The sequence below is a fragment of the Phyllobates terribilis genome, unplaced genomic scaffold, assembly GCF_046119375.1.
Source record: "Phyllobates terribilis strain yellow unplaced genomic scaffold, ASM4611937v1 Scaffold_8__6_contigs__length_399053987, whole genome shotgun sequence".
NCBI lineage: Eukaryota > Metazoa > Chordata > Amphibia > Anura > Dendrobatidae > Phyllobates > Phyllobates terribilis.
In genome coordinates this window covers 25,481,091-25,502,139 of record NW_027362768.1, presented here as the reverse complement: position 1 = coordinate 25,502,139, position 21,049 = coordinate 25,481,091, and positions in this window count along the sequence as shown.

Sequence of the window (21,049 nt, the reverse complement as noted above, 5' to 3'; positions counted from 1 at the left end):
GTTTTTCTTTACTTAGCTGCTTTTTTCTTGCCATAATACAAATTATAACAGTCTATTCAGTAGGACTATCAGCTGTGTATCCACCTGACTTCTGCACAACACAACTGATGGTCCCAATCCCATTTATATGGCAATAAATCCCACTTAGTAAACCTGACAGGGCACACCTGTGAAGTGAAAACGATTTCCGGTGACTACCTCTTGAAGCTCATCAAGAGAATGCCAATAGTGTGCAAAGCAGTCATCAAAGCAAAAGGTGGCTACTTTGAAAATACAAGAATATAAGATGTATTTTCAGTTGTTTCACACTTTTTTTTAAGTATATAATTCCACATGTGTTAATTCATAGTTTTGATGACTTCAGTGTGAATGTACAATTTTCAAAGTCATGAAAATACAGAAAAATCTTTAAATGAGATGGTGTGTCCAAACTTTTGGTCTGTACTGTATATATTCATCTGAACTAACAATCCTTCTGAGCACTAATCCAGCTGCATATAATCAGTGCTAGGCAGGCAGTGTATGTGGCAGACTACAGAATATGATACAGCACAAGAAGGTCCATCGAACGTCCTGTCTGCTGCTGCTGTAATAATTGCAGATATTTGTAGACATAGCCCCAGGTATCAGGGGCCAGGGCAAATTTTTTTTTTATCTTAATCCTGGTTATTTGCTTAAAAAGCAATCCATAGTATACCATTTTTCTGCTCCATTTGCTTGTTCTCACTGAAGAATAAAGCCAGATCTGTTCCATATTTCAGAGATAAAAATCCAGAAATTTGAACTGAACATGGAAATATTGGCCTCCATTTCCATTCTGTTGCAGTGTGTCGGTCAAGCTATTCACACTAGGTGTCTGTCATGAATAGTATTAGTAAATTACAGGCCTGCTATTTAAAACCGTGGTTCTCTGTCAGACTTATCACCTATAAGACTGTTTCAAAATCAGACATTTCTTCCATTTCCATTCTGTGGCAGTGTGTTAGTCAAGCTATTCACACTAGGTCTCTGTGTAGAATAATATTAGTAAATTACAGGCATGCTATTTAAAACCGTGGTTCTCTGTCAGATGTATTGCATATAACTGCGGTTCAAATCCAGCCATTTGTAGTGAACGTGGAAAATATTGTTCTCCATTTATAGATTGTAGCAGTGTGTCAGTATACACCATTTTACAGCTCCATTTGCTTGTTTGCAGAATACAGCCAGATTTTTTTAGTTTTATTCATATTACTGTATAGTGGAAGCATAGGAACTTTTTTCAATGATCAGACGCACGTGATCCAAATGACTGGCGTAATAATACACAAATTTTGTGGAGCATGCCTAATATTCCACTACTTTTAGAGTAAGCCACCTGTGTTTTGTTGAAGCAATTGACACTTGGTCACTGACAAATACCATACTATTAGGCAACTGCCTGAAACCATGACCATCAGATGTTATCCCGTATGACTGCCCTAATAATCCAGCAATCATTGTGAGCGTGTCAAATATTACACTCCATTTAAAGTATTGCAGTTGAGGGTTCAAACCTATTCTCAGTTGTCCGCTGACAAATAGCATATCTGTGAACAATGTTGTCAGAGTATTACGCCACTTTTGCAGGCTGACAAAAAAAACATGCAAAAAACAAGCTAAAATGGAAAAAATGTTAAGAAACATTCTTTCCAGGGTAATGACTTGTATATAAGGCCAAAGAAAAAAAAAATAAAGTTATGGACTGTGGAAGGCATTTATGTCACCAGAATGAACACTTATCTGTAGCTGGTGATGATACCACCTAGCAGCAGCACCTGTTCCTATTATAAATGCATCTAACAGTGTTATCGATAAGGAATAGAATAGATTTAAAAAATTTTTGGGCAGCACCAGCATCACGCAGTATTAGGCAATAATACCTGGCTGGATCAGCGTAATACGCTATTCTTACTGTGGTACCTCAACCGTAAAAGAATTTCAGATAAGACAGTTAATATTCTAGAATATATAATCTATTTGAATTGTCATTCCCATTATTAAGGAGTGTGCCTTCTTTATTATTATTATTATTATGTTATTGCATATACAACAATTTCAAGGGCTGCCAAAAATTAGGACGCACTCCAATACACATTTGAAGAGACGTAAAAAAAAAATAAGAAAAAAATAAAAACACAGTAGGATCTTTCTTTAGTATAAAAACCATACTCGCCATTGTAACCTCAATGTAATCACATTGTTCAGCTCCTGCACCTGCTCCTCCAGTTTGGTCTCCATCTCCGAAATGACCACATCAGTCACAAACTGAAAGAACTGCAGCACTGCCTTGGCCAAGCGGCAACAGGCTGTGCTGAAGATAACGTGCTTAATGCTTAGGTGACAAACCGCTGCAGAGTTGTTGAAAGCTGCAACACAGCAGCCTGATCTGTGGCTCTCACCACTGAACATACAGCCAGGCATGATCGTGTGTGACTATAGGCGGAACCTGGTGGCAGAGAAATGACAGCCGGAGTAGATACGGTTTCACTCTGTGCCAGTCCTTTCACTGAGCTAAAGAATATGGCTGTGGTGAAATACCACTCTCACCGAGAAGCAGTGTCAGACTGAAAAACATTGGGCCCACCAGAGGATTTGATTCTGAGGGCCTACCTTTCTCCCCCGCTCAAGACCCCCATAGCAGCTGCAAAGTTTGCGCTATCATGAACTCTCCTGATGAAGAAGCCAGGGCCCACCCGAGTATTCTCTAGCGGGACTGTCAAATTCTGCCGAGAAGAAGCCCTGGCTAAGAAAAGTGCGTGGGATGGTTCTCAGACACTCTATGGCTGCTTTTTTACTGAGGAGGAAACCAACGCAAACAATGGGGAACATACAAAATCCTTGCAGATGTTGTCCTTGCTGGAATTTAAACCCAGGGTCCCATTGCTGCAAGGCTTCAGTGCTAACCACTGACCCTCTGATATCTAACAGGCTGGAAAAACTTGCACCTACTGCCACTCTGTATCTTCAGCTTCTTTGTGAGAAACTAATGTATTTGGGCAGCCACTCAGTCTACCAAATAAAATTCCTGAGAAGGAAATTGGGGATGCCTTCGCTACTGGTACTGTGGGCAGTGCTAATACCATGGCGTCATACCATAATTCACTGTAAATATTCCAGGCTGGTAGGAAGCAAGCAGATTCCCACAGAAAAGTACCAGCAGTAATGTTCTGGTACCTTTGCTTGTGGATGGCGGAGACGACACCAGGAGAAATATTGGTGGCTGGGGACCGAGTATGGAGACGCGGCCGCCGCCGCCATGAGGTTGTGAAAAGGCAACATTTCAAGTGCAAGCAGCTGTCCAAAAATGTGGCAGTTTAGAATTGCAGCCTCTTTTGGGTGGGTGGCTGGCTGCATACTTGCGCTTGCATTCCAAGTAACACAAAACTAAGCAGATGGTGGCCTCTATCATCATCACGACCTCACCTTGGTACTTTGAACTCTCCTGAAGGAGAAGTCAGGGACCACCGGAGGAGTCTCCAGCTCTCCGGTGGGCCCGTCCAACCCTGCTGAGAAGCAGCCCTGGCTAGGAAAAGTGTAGTGTGTGGGAAAGTTCCCGGACACTCTATGGCTGCTTTTTTACTGTGGACTGGCTCCAGCAATCTGTAAGATTTCAGTCTATGATCACTTTACTGGCTCCCCATTGGCCAGAGACTTCAGTTCAAACCTGTAACCAGGACATGCAAAGCCATCCATAACCTGTTTGCTCCATATATCTGTGACCTAGTCTCCCGGTACATACCTGCACACAACCTCCGATTGTTAGAACCCGCTTGTTTCTTTTTTCCATGTTGTGTTTTGCGGTCACGTGACTATATGCCTTTATATTCCAGCTCCGCCTTTTGGCTGAGCTGGACTTCAGTGCTTTACTGTTTCTCTAGCTAGGTGCTTCGGTGCTTTTCTCTGTCAGTTCGCTTGGTCCTTCTGGGACCTCTAGTACCTTTTTGTGAGTTGTCTATTTGTGTTCTGCAACAACTTCTCTGTTTAGGAGGTGTCCCATTTTTTTCCCAGTCCTTAGTTCTTTTGGGGACCCCTCCCCTTATGCTATAGGTCTTCGTTCAGACTAGCCGAGGACTAAGGCGGGTCTGTTCGCTAGGAACAGGCTGCCCGCTACATTGTAGGGATTCAGCTTAGTCTTACTGTAGGGACAGCTTTCCCCTATCTTTCCTTAGTACTTGCTGCAGATCAAAACACCGATCCTCACAAGATCTTGTTCCCTACTCCCGTCTTCTCTCCTCTTCCCACAATCGCATACAAGATTTTTCCCTTGCATCCCTTCTACTCTTGAACTCTGTACTCCAACATATCAGACTCTCGCCTAGTGTTGAAACCTTTAAAAGGAAGCTGAAGACCCACCTCTTCCGACAAGCCTACAACCTGCAGTAACCCTCTCTCCACCATACCGCTGCACGACCAGCTGTACCCTCACCTACTGTATCCTCACCCATCCCTTATAGATGGCTTGTGAGCCCTCACGAGCAGGGTCATCTCTGCTCTTGTACTAGTCAGTGACTTCTTTTCACATGTAAAGTGCAATGAAATAAATGGCGCTATAATAATAAATAATAATAATTATACTACTTGTACTCTGGGTCAATTTAAGGCACTTTCCTGGTGACTGCCCCTAAATTGATGTGTTTTGGCAGCTTTTGGTCCCGTTGGAAGATGTTGTGAATACTTTTCGTTTTGGCACCCATTGAATCCAATGGCGTTCTGCAATGTCTATCTTGGAGTCATATTTAACACACAATTTTCCTTTATTTAACGTGGAAAATCACTCACTCGCTCATGTCACCTGCACCTTAAAAACTTCTCCAGAAGTTGACCTTTTCTCACCTTTGATACTGCAAAAACTCTTACTGTAACTCTTATTCACTAGTGCAACTCTCTTCTAATCTGTCTCTCTCTAAACAAACTGTCTCCTCCCCAATCCTTTCTGAATGCAGCAGGCAAGGGTCATATTTCTAACAAGCCGCTTCACCGACGCCTCTACCCTGTGCCAGTCATAGCACGGGTTAGGTTAAACAATCACTACAGAATACAATACAAACTCATCTCTCTCACCCACCAAGCGGTCCACTGTTCGGCTCTGGCCTATATCTCTTCCCTCATTTCTGTGTATCACCCCTCCTGTGCCCTCCGTTCTGCAGCGGATCTAAGACAGACATCCTCCTTGCTCAGAACCTCAAACCTCCGTCTTCAAGAATTCTCTTGCGCCGTGACAGTTTTCTGTAATGCCCAAATTGCGTACAACGCAATGGTCATGGTAAAGGCAGGGGAGCATAAAGTCAACCTTGTGTACCAGACTGCCAACAGCCAAGACTTACCTGTTCACACAAAGAGTTTGACTGTCTATGTTCTCTTCCACCTCCGCCTCCTCATTATCACCCCATCCGCATTGAGATGAGATAAGGCTGAACTGGGTAACATCACCCTGCATAGTTCCTTGCACCGCCTGCAATGCCTCCTCTTTAATTGTGAGCAGTGAGCATTTCAGTACATAGAGAAGCGGGATGGTGAAACTAATTATGGCGTCATCGCCGCTCGCCATCTTGGTGGAGTCCATAAAGTTTTGGAGGAGGGCACAGATGTCAGACATCCATGACCACTCATCAGCTCTTATGTGTGGAGGCTGACCTGAATGCTGACGGACGGGTTGAAGCTGGTACTTAACAACTGCTCTCTGCTGCTCAAAATCATTCCAAACATCTGCAACATTGATTTCCAAGGCGTAGTCACATCACACACCAGTCAGTGAGCTGGAAGCTGCAAACGCTGCTGAAGCCCTGCCAGGGTGGCTGAAGCTGTAGCTGATTTTCTAAAATGTGGCGTACTTTCACAAGCAGCTCTAGAAGATCCATGTAGATTTTGAGAAACTGCAGAACCACTAAGTTGAGCACATGGGCCAGGCTTGCCTAGCTTCAGAGCTGACACCAGGTTCTCTGATACAGCTTTCAACAACTCTGCAACGGTGTGTGGTTTGTCGCCAAAGCATACAGTCCTGCTTACTGTTATTGGCACACACAAAGTTTAAGTAAATAATCTGGAAAATGTCCTGAATAAATGAATCAGGTGATGGAGATGGAGGCTGAAGAGGAGGAGGAGGTGGTGCAGGAGCTGTAGAATGTAGGGGCAGCAATGTTTGACCCATTGTCCACAATCCTTTGCGTCGGGAGAGCATGTTCCGTCCCAGGGTCCCACTGGGTCCCGGCTTCCACAATATTAACCCAGTGGAATGCGTCAGCGAGATGAACCATACCTGGTCACATTCACTTGTCCACGTGTTTGTGGTTAGGCGGTCCTTCCCACTTAAGTACACTGGGGAGGGCACGGGTAATGTTCTGGGACCCACTCTTGTGGAAGGCTGAGACGATACCAGGAGAAATAGTCGAGGCTGGGGACCGAGTATGGACACCTGGCCGCTGCCATGAGGTTGTGGAAAGCTTCTGCCTCCACGAGCCTAAAAGGCAACATTTCAAGTGCAAGCAAGCAGTCCAGAAATGTGGCAGTTTAGTATTGCGGCCTGTTTTGTTGGCTGCATACTTGCGCTTGCATTCCAAGAAACACAAAGCTAAGGAGATGGATGATCTGACCATCATGAATAATTTGGTCATTGTCTAGAAGACAAAGCACAATATTAACCCAGTGACATGCGTCAGTGAGATGTACTGTTCCTGGCCACATTCACTTGTCCATGTGTTTGTGGTTAGGCAGTCCTTCTCACTTAAGAGCACTGATGAGGGCATGGGTAATGTTGTGGGACCTGTGCTTGTGGAAGGCGGAGATGATGCCAGGAGAAATAGTGGCTACTGGGGACTGAGTGTGGACACCTGGCCACTGCCACCATGAGATTTTGGAAACCTTACACCTCCACGAGCCTAAAAGGCAACATTTCAAGTGCAAATGTAGCACCCTGAGGATTCGGCTGCTACAGGGGTATTACACCTCAAGCCAGAGGTGTGGTATTCCACTCCCGGGTAAGGATGGAGTGTGGAACTGAGCTCAGTAGGCTGCATGCACTACATACATCCCATTTCCGGGGGACAGAACTACGGTACTCCCACCAGTATATGTGCAGGTACGACAGCGTCTGTCCCTGGCTGGAGTGGGAGGGGGGGTGGAACATCCCAGTAGTGTAGGGGCAGATAGGGGGAGTAGTCTGGGTAAAGCTAGGAGCTCATTGGGTGCTAGTCACCTGGGCTCACACATAGAGGGAGTATATATGGTGGGCACCATCTTAGGACAGGGTCTTTTTAGCCTGAGGAGCAGAGCAGAGGAGCTCAGCCAGGAGGGCTGACAGGGAGCTGTGGCTCCGGCTGGGCCCAGCTCCAGAGCCAAGCCTGCAGAGGGAGAGAGGAGAAAAGAAGGACCCAGAGAGAAAGACAAGAAGGGAACCCCAAGATCCCAGAATAAAGACAAAAGGGTGAAGGGTTGGCGGACAAGGGTACCGGATCCCAAGCTGGCAGAGGCCAAAACAAACCTTAGCCAGGAACCGGAGGTCGTGGGCAGGATCTGCCACGACCCTCACCAAATCCACCAGAATGGCACACCGAGCATAGGGTCAGGGAGCCCAGAGGAGGCTTGACCACTAAGAGACCCGAGGGAGCCGGACACAGGTGGATCCCTGGTGGGAACGGCCAGAGAGAGAGAGAGAGTCAGAAGGGAGCTCAGGACCACGCTCCGGAATCGCCTGGGGGTTAGCCGAGTCCAGGACCTGGTGGACGCAGCACGGCTCGGGTGGTCACTCAAGGCCAGAGTGACCAAAAGAACACCAGTAAGTAAAAACCCTGAACTGCATTTCCTGACTCTGAGTCTTCTTTCTGCATCATCACAACCCCCATCATCCACACCTGCTGCCCTGAGGCCATACCCCTCCCGTTGGGGGTTATACCATCACTGCTGCACATATACCACCGGCCTCAGCGGACTGCTCTGCAGCGGCGGCGTCAAAGCCGCACTCAACGGGTGGCGTAGTCGACAATCAAGTTAACATCTACTGCCATAGACTGCCACTTAGTTTGACACCCTGGGCACGGACCGGGTCACCGCCACAAGGACTACTACCCCTATTCAGATCCGGCTCCGGCTCCGGGTATCCCTTGCACATGGCCCAGGGGGTGCGTCAACTTTGGCGTAGTCGGCAGGATAACGTGCCCGCAACCACCGGGTACTGCGTGCCTGAAGAAAAGTTCATATTTACCGTAAAAAGAAGTCTCCCGCCAATTCCGGAGGGTCCCCGCCATCGGACGCCATCTCGGATCGTTTCCCGCCATTTGCCCGCCATCTGCAGTCTTTTCCCGCCATCCACAGAGTTTCCCGCCACTGGGAAGCGGTTCCCGCCATTTCAGAAGATTTCCCGCCCTGGCAGAGCGGACCCCATTATGGGCGTGCCAGAGGGTGGCAAGAGGCCACCTCCCATCGTGGGCCAGGACCAAGAATGGTGCCAAAAACGAAGACCGCCCCCACCAGCAGAGACTGCAATGATTGAGATGTCCATCAGCGTGGGGGGTCTGCCCCTGGAACTGACAATCACCAAGTTGCCGGAGGACCGCCCTCAATGTGGGCGGAGACAGAACGAAAGAGAGAAGATGGGTGCAGCTTGGAGGAGTCTGGAGAGGAGTCTGGAGGAGCCGTACCCGGAGATGGAGGGAGAGGCAGGCAGCACCGACCCAGTGGTCAGGAGCCTGTTGCAAGCGACAACCCCAGAAGGCCTGGTGGAGATCCTGGCGCAGCTCCCCAGAGATCGGGAGCATGCACGGACCGCACTGGAGGGCTTGGCTCAGAGGATGGCCCGAGTGCAGCGGGACGTACTGGCCGCATGGAGCAGAGAGATGGCCCAGCAGGCTGGAACCCGCCAGCGAAGCACGCCACCCACAACAAGGAGCATGTCCGCCTCTGAGGACGGTGCAGGAGGGACGACGGCCGGAGACGACGCCGCGGAGGGAGTTGAAGAAAAGGGAGCAGGTAATGGGGACGACAACATCCCGTGCCCGATGGTCGCAAGCCTGCCCCAACTCCCCGTCGCAGAGCCCGAGACCCCACTCACCACTCACGTTGCTGCATCGTCACCGCTCCAAGCTAGGCCTCAAGCGGCAGGAGCCGCGACCACGCCCCCTGTGACGTCACGCGCCTCAACCTTGAGCGCGGCCAAGCAGGAGACGCCACCGGCCTGGTCGCAAGGCCGAGTACCCCCGGGCGCCGCAGTGCCAACAGCGCCCTCTACCTCCCCACTGAGCCACCGGCCTGGTCGCTGGGCCAAGTAACCCCGGGCGCCGCCGTCTTCACGGTGCCCTTTACATTCAGGGTGCCCCAAGCCTGGTCGCAAGGCCTGGTGAACCCGGGCGCCGCCACCACAACAGCGCCCTCAACGTCCACAGCGCCACACCTGGGTGAAGACCTATTTGCCCAGCACACATGCCCGGATGGGCAGCCCTTTGTGTGGCCACCGGAGTTCCACCATCCCCGACTCCGGAAAGAAAGACCTCTGGATGAGCCCCTGATCCCGGCTCCGGCGCCCGTCAAGATGACCCCGCTCTCGTTAGAGGAGGCGCAGTTTGAGTGGGACCCCGCAGGAGGAGACCTCATCGGGTTCACTCAAGAAACCCGGGCGGCTGCAGCGGAGCGTGCAGAGTGCTGCCGCCAGCAGTTGGAAGCCTTTGACCGAGAAAGAAGAGAGAGGCGGGTCCGCGAGCAGCGGCTGCAAATAAAAAGTGCAGAACAGAAGAGCCGGACCAGGAGGAACCCCCGTGCAGCCCACGGTCCCCGTGCCATCGGGACTGTAATTAAATTCCAGTTGCAGCACGGTTGGGGCTTCATTCGAGATCATCACACCCCCGGCGACGTCTTTGTGACCAGAAGAGATGTCGAGTCCCACCTACCGGAGGGACACAGAGGTCGTGACCTTTACCTGGGTGATGAGGTCACCTTTACCCGGCACCAGTGTGCCAAAGGAACCTATGCACTTCATGTACATCGCCTGACGGAAGAGGAGTTGCGGTGTGAGGAAGGTCAAGAGGACCCGGACGGGTCTGAAGCCTACCCTCAGGAAGGAGCAGGAGGGCATCGTCACCATTAAGAGGTGAACTGAAACTGTAAAATAGTTACCCGTAAGGGTATCTGCCATGCTGCTAATTTAAATATGTTCCCCGTTGGGACAAGTGTGAACTGTTCCAGTGTGTCCCATCTCCCCACAGGCTGAGGACTGTGAGCAGCCATCCCTTTTCCCCACTGGCCGAGGACTGAGAGCGGCCATACCCCTTGTATATAGTTGCGCTTTCTAAGGCGCCCCCTACCGGTTTTATAGGAAACTGTTTTTTCTACCAGAGACTGTGGCACTTACCTGGTCACAATTTGCACAAGTGGCCAGAGGTCAAGAATGTTTTTTTTATGAAAAGTTTTATAGGAAGAGTATTATGCTGCTGATATATATATAGTGTTTTATATGTTTATGATGTTTTGGAAAAAAAATTGTATGTTTTATGTTTTTATTCTTTTACAGCCCGAGGACGTGCTGTGATTTACCAGGAGGGAATGTAGCACCCTGAGGATTCGGCTGCTACAGGGGTATTACACCTCAAGCCAGAGGTGTGGTATTCCACTCCCGGGTAAGGATGGAGTGTGGAACTGAGCTCAGTAGGCTGCATGCACTACATACATCCCATTTCCGGGGGACAGAACTACGGTACTCCCACCAGTATATGTGCAGGTACGACAGCGTCTGTCCCTGGCTGGAGTGGGAGGGGGGGTGGAACATCCCAGTAGTGTAGGGGCAGATAGGGGGAGTAGTCTGGGTAAAGCTAGGAGCTCATTGGGTGCTAGTCACCTGGGCTCACACATAGAGGGAGTATATATGGTGGGCACCATCTTAGGACAGGGTCTTTTTAGCCTGAGGAGCAGAGCAGAGGAGCTCAGCCAGGAGGGCTGACAGGGAGCTGTGGCTCCGGCTGGGCCCAGCTCCAGAGCCAAGCCTGCAGAGGGAGAGAGGAGAAAAGAAGGACCCAGAGAGAAAGACAAGAAGGGAACCCCAAGATCCCAGAATAAAGACAAAAGGGTGAAGGGTTGGCGAACAAGGGTACCGGATCCCAAGCTGGCAGAGGCCAAAACAAACCTTAGCCAGGAACCGGAGGTCGTGGGCAGGATCTGCCACGACCCTCACCAAATCCACCAGAATGGCACACCGAGCATAGGGTCAGGGAGCCCAGAGGAGGCTTGACCACTAAGAGACCCGAGGGAGCCGGACACAGGTGGATCCCTGGTGGGAACGGCCAGAGAGAGAGAGAGTCAGAAGGGAGCTCAGGACCACGCTCCGGAATCGCCTGGGGGTTAGCCGAGTCCAGGACCTGGTGGACGCAGCACGGCTCGGGTGGTCACTCAAGGCCAGAGTGACCAAAAGAACACCAGTAAGTAAAAACCCTGAACTGCATTTCCTGACTCTGAGTCTTCTTTCTGCATCATCACAACCCCCATCATCCACACCTGCTGCCCCGAGGCCATACCCCTCCCGTTGGGGGTTATACCATCACTGCTGCACATATACCACCGGCCTCAGCGGACTGCTCTGCAGCGGCGGCGTCAAAGCCGCACTCAACGGGTGGCGTAGTCGACAATCAAGTTAACATCTACTGCCATAGACTGCCACTTAGTTTGACACCCTGGGCACGGACCGGGTCACCGCCACAAGGGCTACTACCCCTATCCAGATCCGGCTCCGGGTATCCCTTGCACATGGCCCAGGGGGTGCGTCACAAGCAGCTGTCCAGGAATAATAGAAAAAAGAAGTCAACTCACCGTTTGAGACCGAAAGCACGGATCCACGGAGTCACGTAGAGGGATAATCAGCAGGAGAGGAAAATCCAGGAAGACGGTCTCCAATAAAATATAAATTTATTAATTCATTTAAAATATTTCATATCGCCAATTAGATGCGGTTTAAGTCGCAATGATCAAAAACATGGGAGAATGGTTCAGTAGCAGACGCGTCTTGGAAATGAATCCTTAGTCGTTGCAATACACTGATTTCTTTGATTGATGGAGTCAGCGATATAATTCCTTCAAACCTTATAATTCCGCGCACATAACCTTCCACATAGATGACCCCCACAGCCCAGTATGATGCCCCCACAATTCTCCCCACAGACTTAATATGATGGCTCTCACAGACCCCCACATAATATGATGGCCCCTACAGATCTCCCACCCACAGAATGATGCTCCCACACCTCAGGTCCTACAAGTATTGACTGCTAAAATAGAAAACAACACTTTTCCCCATTTCCCGATTGTGCTGCTTCAGTCTGTGCACTGCATGAATTGATGCTCCACGCAGTGTGTGCAATCTATTGATCATCGCAATTGCTGTATTGAGACTCAGGCAAACAAACTGAATGGAGGAGAAGAATGCTGACACCTGTTCCACCATTGTCATATACTGTATCTGTATCCTGAAGTTGCATACGCTGTTTAAATAAAGATTCTGGGCCCCAGAGCGGCCATATGGTATCGTGCTTTTTGCAGTACTCCACTGTTATCAGTATACAGGAATATACTATTACATTATAGATGTAAAATAAATATGCAAAAATCACAGCCCTTGAATGGATCAATTGAAGTAAAAAAATAAAAAAAAATATGCAAAAAAAAAAAAAGAAGTGAAAAACGCCATTATTTAGTATAAACCACATTCTATAGTGTATACGCTAAATAAAAATGAAAGATCCATATATATTAGGATTAGGAATCCACATGGTCATAAGAAACAATGTACATTTCTATGTAAAGCTTAAACAGTATATAAATAAACCAATACTACTCCCAAAAGTTATTTTTCCATTATTCACAAAATAAATTTGATTTTAGATGTAAAGTAATTTAAAGTTCTGAAAAATAATTCAATTTGTCCAGGAAAAAATAAAAATTAACACAGCCGAGTCAATGCAAAATTGGCAGTGAGGCAAAAAAAAGCAAATTATTAAAGGGGTTATCCGGGCATAAGATATTGGTCATTAATGTGAAATGAGTGGGGTTCGACACATGGCATCTCTACCAATCAGCTGTTATGAGCTTCAGTGGCCAAATATAAACATTAAATAGAGCTATATTGCACATCTCTATTCCTTGTGTAGTAGCTGCTTCCGAGTAGGGTCATATCATATAGGGTCGAATCATATAAAATGCTGAAAAAACCCTAATAGGCCCATCTCAAGCCTAGTCTTTAAGAGGTTAAAACAAACAACAACCCAGAACAGACAAAATCCAAACCTCACCAATCTGAGGTTCATGACCCGTCCTCAAAGATACTGACTTTTTACATTACTGGTGCTGTGCAATACACAATAATTCTCATATGACTTATAGAACAACATTTAAACTTCCTAATTAAATTTACATTAATCCAAATATATCAATCTAAAGCAAATGAACAAGTATTAATTCTGTCTATCCAATTAAAAAATCCTATCACACTAAACAATATCTTAAAATATCTGCCAAGTACACTGGCTGAATTAAAGGAACTTCAGATGTTCTAAACTTCAATTAAAAATCTAATAGTTGTTTTTAATAAATCCAAGGTCAAGATGTAGGTAAATCTGTTTTCCAGAATCTGCAATTATTTGGTTAACTTTCTCATCCAGCTGAGACTTCTATAAAATTGCCAGCAAATAAAAGATTTAAAACTAGTATTTCGGGTCAGACAAAAATACCAATCCACATATAAATGTACAAAATTAGATCCATCAATGTGGATAAATGAACTGCAAATATAAATTATCAGTCAAGTGATTCTGCAATCTTTTCCTGAACATTAAATTCTGACTGCACACTCAGTCTCACACTCATCCCTCAAGTAATCGTCACGTGTTCAGAAAGCTAAGCTCAGTGATGTATTTGCTATGTAAGACATGATATTGTCCCTGTGCCCTTATTTAACGATTGAATAGTACAATTGCACAGGCATCTCCTTGTGATCAATGTATTCAAAAGAGATAAATATTATGTAGAATTACTATTAATTATTTGTACAAGGTTAATTATGTTACATGTACCAGACAGAAAGAAGTCTATCTGTTTCCATATACTGTAAAGATAAAGGCATACAAAATATAGAAGCAAAATAAATGAATGTTGAGTGTATCTATGGGAGGCTCCACTAGGCCCATTAATTCTTGCTCTGTGAGCAGGTGAACACACTGTTCACTACTGATCACTGAGCCGTGTGCAATGAAAGATTACGCCCTGACACCAGTGGCGGCGTCAGGACGTACTTTGAGGGTGGAGTTAGCACACAATTTGTACGGCCCCCTAAGAATGATATAAATATTCAATGGGCCTTGCAGAAAAAAGATTTCTCACCCCTGGGCTGAAGAGTAGTTTCTAAGGTTACCTAGCTAATAAATGAAACATTTCAGTTGAGAAATTTCTGATAAAATATATACTCTTCAACATTGAAATTGCAACACCAAGAAGGAAAAGTCATGGAATTATGAAAATAACAGGGTTGATAGACAAGGTAATGACGCGCCCCCTGGGCCGTGGGGTGCTCGGTAGCCAGGCCGGTCGGTGCTGGGGGATGTCACGGTGGCAGTGACCCGGTCCTTGATGACCCAGGGCGGTCAATTAAAGGAAAAGTAAAAGGGAAATAGTGTTTTTGGAGATAATGTTCATGACGCCACCTGTGGTATGTGGCTATATGGGGCCGCCGCTGTGGTGCAGATCCACTGGAACTGATGGTGACGCAGCAGAGTTGGTTCAGCTCTCCACAGACAGAGCTTAGCTCCAGGGCAGGAAATTATAAATTGTATGAGGTAGATATTGCTGGTGCTGTGTAGTGCAGGGCTGGTGATGGCGCAGCAATTATTCAAGGACACAATGGGGTGCAGTCTTCAGGTTTTACTCACAGTTGTTCAAGACTCCAGGCTACAGTTACCAGTCTGTAGCCACCCACGTCGTCCTGTGTCCTCCGGGGTAGGGAACCAGCAATCTCTCAGATATCTCAGGAGCACTTAAACGGGACCTCGTTTTATGTACCTTTCCCGGTCGTCTCACTGCTCTGGCTCTTGCACTCCTGCCCTGCACAATCAATGCCCCAAGCCAGTGGCCTCGGGCCTTGTCGGGCGACGTGCAGTCCCCTGGACCCTATGCAGCCACCTTTTCGGCGATGTAATTGTGGCTGTTGGCTGCAGCACCTTGAAAATGCAGCAGCCTCAAGTTGTCTAGCTGAGCCTGGTTGTTCTCCACTAGTTTAGGGGCCGGTCCCTTCTCTGCGGCCTGATCCCTCTACGTCAGCGTGAATTTGGGCGCACGGGTGGCCTCTGCACTCGCCGTGCCCCTGGGATCCCTTCTGCTCCTCCTGGAGCCCTTCTCACTGCTCCTCTCTTCTCTCTTTCCTTCTCCTGGGCCTCTCTGACTGGACTCTGCTCCTTTCTCCATTCCTCCTGAGCAGAGCTCCTCTTGAGCTCCTGCTCCCAGCTCTCCCTCCTCTGTACTGTCTCCTCACAACTGACTCTCTCTAGAACCTTCCACACTCTCTTTTACACTCCTACCCTCTGTGCTCCACTGAACTTCTTCCTCCACCCACCTCCTCTACGTAGTTCCACCCTCCAGCAAGGGACCAGTGACTGTGCTCTCCCTTAGGAGCAATCTCCCCCTTTTCTACTGAAGTGGAGTGTATTGTATGTGGGTGTGTGGGTCCCGGGTAGTACTCCCTCCTTACCTGAGAGTGGGGTACCACACCTCTGGGTGAGATGCAGTACCTCTGTGGCGACTGAACCCGCAGGGGCGCCACAGAAATAATATGCAAATTATGAAAAATAGAAACACAATAACGAACACTTACACTCTTTGGCTGCTATGAATGAGGCTATTAATAGTTGTCTGAGTAATGTTCTGCCAAGCTGAATGCACCAGAGCACACAAGTCACCAAGATCCACTGCTAGCAGCTACCTACCTTTCAGCTGCTAATCAATGGCGTCCCAGATGTACAAAGTGGGAGACAAGTCTGTAGATGGCCATGGTAACATGTTTAAACAAGTTTCTGGGACACTTTGGAGAAATGGCCGCACCACTGGTTCAATTACTATATCAATGTAAGGGAGTTTGGCTAATATACAGTGTGATACCCCACATTATATACCATCCCAGATGGGAGTAGGACCAGTGTGAAATGCCGTCTTGAAGGCCTCTTCATCATATTGCCCTTATGGTCTTTAGACCAATCTCCGGCTATCATTGCATCCAAGACAAAACAACTCAACCCTGAAGAGGATAGATCTCCATTCCAGCTTCAATTGCCTTCTTGCTCTGCACCGTTATCGCCTTTGAGAGCAATGACAGGAGATTAATGGATAACTTGTAGCTGAATGTCTGTCTTATAGACCCAATGTCTTGCAAACATCTTCTTATGATGTAGGGTTGACATAATGTGTGGTAGCTGGACCTCTATAGTCTTCATTCCACGTACATTACCAGTGTTACTTTTGATTTGGTTGTGCAACCAGCAGTACGGCCATTTCTCGAAAGTGTCCCAGAAGCCATTTTTCTTCATTACCATGCCAGGTTGCATGTTGCAGCTGCTACTGTCAGCAGTCTACTTGGCTTAAATGTGCTACCATGCTCTGTAGCATCTCTGGAATTGTCTCTCATCGAGTACATCTGGGACATCATTGGTCATCACTCATCAGTTGTAAAAGGAGTTACCAGCAGAGAATCTTGATGATTTGCCTGGGTGCATTCAGCATAGCAGAATTTTCCTGAGACAACCATTAAAAAATCTCATTGATAGCAGCCAAGACGTGGAAGTGCGGGTATTTCTGCATATGGTGCTCATACTCACTTGACACTGAATAAATCAAAATGATTTTTTTCAATTTTATTTCAGTTTTTTCATTATTTGCATACCATTAACATGTCAATAGATCCTATGATTTTGATAATTCTACAACTTCCCCCTTTAAATTTTGTAATTTCAATGACGAGTAGTATGGTTGGCTCATAGTAATAAAACACATACATGGGCCTACATACAGTATAATAGCCCCACTCCCCATGGTCCTCCATACAATATAATGCACTCTTCATGGTCCTCCATACAATATAATGCACTCTCAATGGTCCTCCATAGAATATTATGCCCTCTCCATAGTCCTCCATAGAATATTGTTAGAACCTTGCTCTTAGTTTTTTTTTCCTTTGCTGGTCACATGACCTTGTTGGCCTATTTAATCCTGCTCCGCCCTTCTGGCTTTGCTGGACTTCATTGTATATCTACTTTCTAGCTAGCCTGTGCTCTGTGTCTTGCTCTGTTAGTTTGCTTGGTCTACTGACCTCTATGTTCTATATATTTTGTTTGTTCGTCTGTCTGCTACTATTTCTGTTAGGAGGTGTCCCATATTCCTCCCAGTCCTTAGTACTTGTAGGGATTCCTCCCCCACATCTATAGGTCTCCGTACAGACTAGCTTAGGACTTTAGCAGGTCTGATCGCAGGATCAGGTTCCCTGTTACATCGTAGGGATTAAGCTGAGTTCTATCGTAGGGACAGATCTCCTCTCTTTCCTTAGCTCTGATAGCAGAACATAACAGTAAGTCCAGCCTGCAAATTCTCTAAGGAAAGATTTTTCTGTTCCATCATGGTGTCGGTTCAGGATTTGGCTCATCGCCTGCAGGGACTCTCTCTGGAGGTGGCCGAGCTCCGTCAGCACGTGAGTAACTGTCCTGGAGCACATTTCTTGGAGCCTAAGGTATGTTTGCCGGATTTATTTTTTGGTGAACACCGAGAATTTTTTTCATTCAAAAATGCTTGCTTATTGTATTTTCGTTTGAGACCTAAGTCCTCTGGGGATGAATTCCAGCGCGTAGGGTTCATAATGTCACTTTTGCGCAAAGAGCCTCAGGAGTGGGCCTTTTCTTTGCAACCTAGTGATACATGCTTCAGATCAGTGGATAGTTTTTTTTCTGCTTTGGGACTATTATATGATGATCCTGACCGTGTCGCATCAGCTGAGACTGAGTTGAGACGTTTAAAACAAGGATCAGGTAATGTGGAAAAATATTGTACTCATTTCCGTCGTTGGTCTACTCAAACAGGGTGGAACGATTCTGCTCTGAAAAGTCTATTTCTTGCTGGGCTCAGTGAAAGGGTTAAAGACCTGCTAATTGCTTATCCTACACCTGAAGATTTGCAACAGGCTATGCAATTAGCTATACGGGTGGATTGAAGACTGCGTGCAAGGGTTAATGAGAGCAAATCCTCTGCTATGTCAGTTTCTGGTTATAAGAATGTGTGTACTAACAGTGGTGAACCGATGGAGATTGGATCGGTGGCACCTCGCTCTCAAGAAAAAAACCGTCGATTTTTTGAAGGCTTGTGTTTCTATTGCGGAAAATCTGGTCATTTGATTAAAGGCTGTGAGCTTCGTATGAAGAAAGAAAAAAAAATGGTCAGTCATGCCCGTATTGCCTGTTTAAATTCCAAGGGTGTATTTTTAGCTGCTTCCACGATTGCTCAGGAAAAATTAATGGAATTTCGGGTGTTTGTCGATTGTGGGTCTACTCTGAATGTAATTGATGGGGGATTCGTGGAAAGACTCAATTTAAAACCTGAACCTTTATCATCCCCCATTGCTGTGGTTTCTGTGGATGGTTCCCCTTTGAAGAATATTACTCTCAAGGTCTGTGAATTTCCTCTCACTATTAATGGTGTTCACCATGAGAAATTGGATTTGGTAGTGTTGAATAACTTGCCTTCTCCAGTAATATTGGGATTGCCCTGGTTAAAATTTCACAATCCTGTACTGGATTGGTCTACCAGTGAAATTAAATCCTGGAGCCATAAATGTTATGACAAGTGTTGTAATGGGCGTATTGCAGCTTTGGATAGGGGAGAATTGCCTGTTCCTATTCAGGATTTTTGGAGAGTTTTTTCTGAGAAGGAATCGCAGGTTTTGCCTCCCCATAGAGACTATGATTGTTCTATTGAATTTGTCCCTGGAGCGACTATTCCTAAAAGTCGTTTATTTAACCTTACTATTCCTGAGAGGAAGGCTTTGGAGGAATACATACAGACAAGTTTGGCCGCCGGTCACATTAGGCCCTCTAAGTCTCCTGTGGCGGTTGGATTTTTTTTTGTAAAAAAAAAGGACGGCGGTTTACGTCCTTGTCTGGATTTTCGTGAGATTAACAAAATTACTGTACGCAATCCTTACCCACTGCCATTGATTCCTGATCTGTTTAACCAGTTAATGGGGGCCAAGTGGTTCTCTAAAATTGACCTTAAGGGGGCATACAATCTGTTGCGCATGAAGGAGGGTGACGAATGGAAGACTGCTTTTAACACTCCTGTGGGTCATTTTGAGAATCTGGTTATGCCTTTTGGTCTTACTAATGCTCCTGCATTTTTTCAGAATCTGATTAATGACATCCTTAGACCTTTGATCGGTAAAAATGTGGTTGTGTATTTGGATGACATTTTGATTTATTTGCCGGATCTGGAGTCTCATTGGCGGAGCGTGCGTGAGGTATTACAGTTATTAATGGACAATTCGCTTTTTGCTAAGCTGGAGAAATGTGAGTTCGCTGTACAGAGAATTATTTTTTTGGGCTACATTATCTCCAGCAAAGGTTTTGAGATGGATCCGGTTAAGGTTCAGGCTGTGCAGGAATGGCCTAGGCCTATTGGTTTGAAATCGATACAGAGGTTTTTGGGTTTCGCCAATTACTATAGAAAATTCATAAAAAATTTTTCTAGTATTGTCAAACCTCTGACTGATCTCACCAGGAAAGGTGCTGATGCGGTTCAGTGGTCTTCTGAGGCCATTGAAGCTTTTGTGTATCTCAAGGAGAGGTTCACCTCTGCTCCCATCCTTATGCAGCCTGATGTTACTAGGCCGTTTTTGGTTGAGGTTGATGCTTCCTCTGTTGGGGGTTGGCGCAGTATTGTCTCAGGATAACGGGGATGGATTACATCCCTGTGCCTTTTTTTCAAAAAAATTTTCGGAGACTGAACTGAATTACGATATTGGTAATCGGGAATTATTGGCTATTAAACTCGCATTTGAACACTGGCGCCACTTCTTGGAAGGTGCGGAATTTCCCGTTCAGGTTCTTACGGATCATAAAAATCTGATATATCTTGATGCTGCCAAGCGCCTGAATGCTCGTCAGGCTAGGTGGGCACTGTTTTTCTCGCGGTTTAATTTCTCCGTTACTTACATCCCTGGTACTAAGAATGTTAAGGCGGATGCCTTGTCTCGCAGTTTTTCTCCCATAGTCGGTGCTGAGAAAGAGGAGAACATTTTACAAGAAGGTGTTGTGATAGCTGCTTTGGACTCCGTTTTGGAAAATGAGATTCTTAAAGCACAGGGGAATGCCCCTTCTAACACTCCTCATGGGAGGTTGTTTGTGCCTGGGACCTTTAGGAGAGATTTGTTTGTTGAGTGTCACGAATCTCGGTTGGCAGGTCATCCCGGAATCTCTGAGACCAAGAGACTGGTGGGTCGCAGTTTTTGGTGGCCTGGATGGCAGAAGGAAGTCAATAAGTGGGTGCGTCAATGTACTATATGTGCTAGATCTAAGTCGTCACATACTCCTGCTGCGGGGTTGCTTTGTCCTTTGGAGGTTCCCAGTGCTCCTTGGACACATTTGGCTATGGACTTTATAACTGACCTTCCCCCCTCTGAGGGTTTTACTGTCATCTGGGTGGTCGTGGACCGTTTTAGCAAGATGTGTCACTTGGTTCCTTTCGTCAAACTGCCCTGCGCTAAAACTCTCGCTAAGGCCTTTGTCAAGGAAATTGTCAGACTTCATGGCGTTCCTACTGACATTGTTTCTGATAGGGGTCCTCAGTTCGTGGCTCGTTTTTGGCGTGCCTTTTGTGATAGGTTGGGAGTTCATTTGTCGTTCTCGTCCGGATATCATCCTGAATCTAATGGCCAGACAGAAAGGAAAAACCAGGATGTTGAGCAGTTCTTGCGTTGTTTTGTGGCAGACAATCAAGAGGGGTGGTCTGAGTTTCTGCCACTTGCTGAATTTGCTCTGAA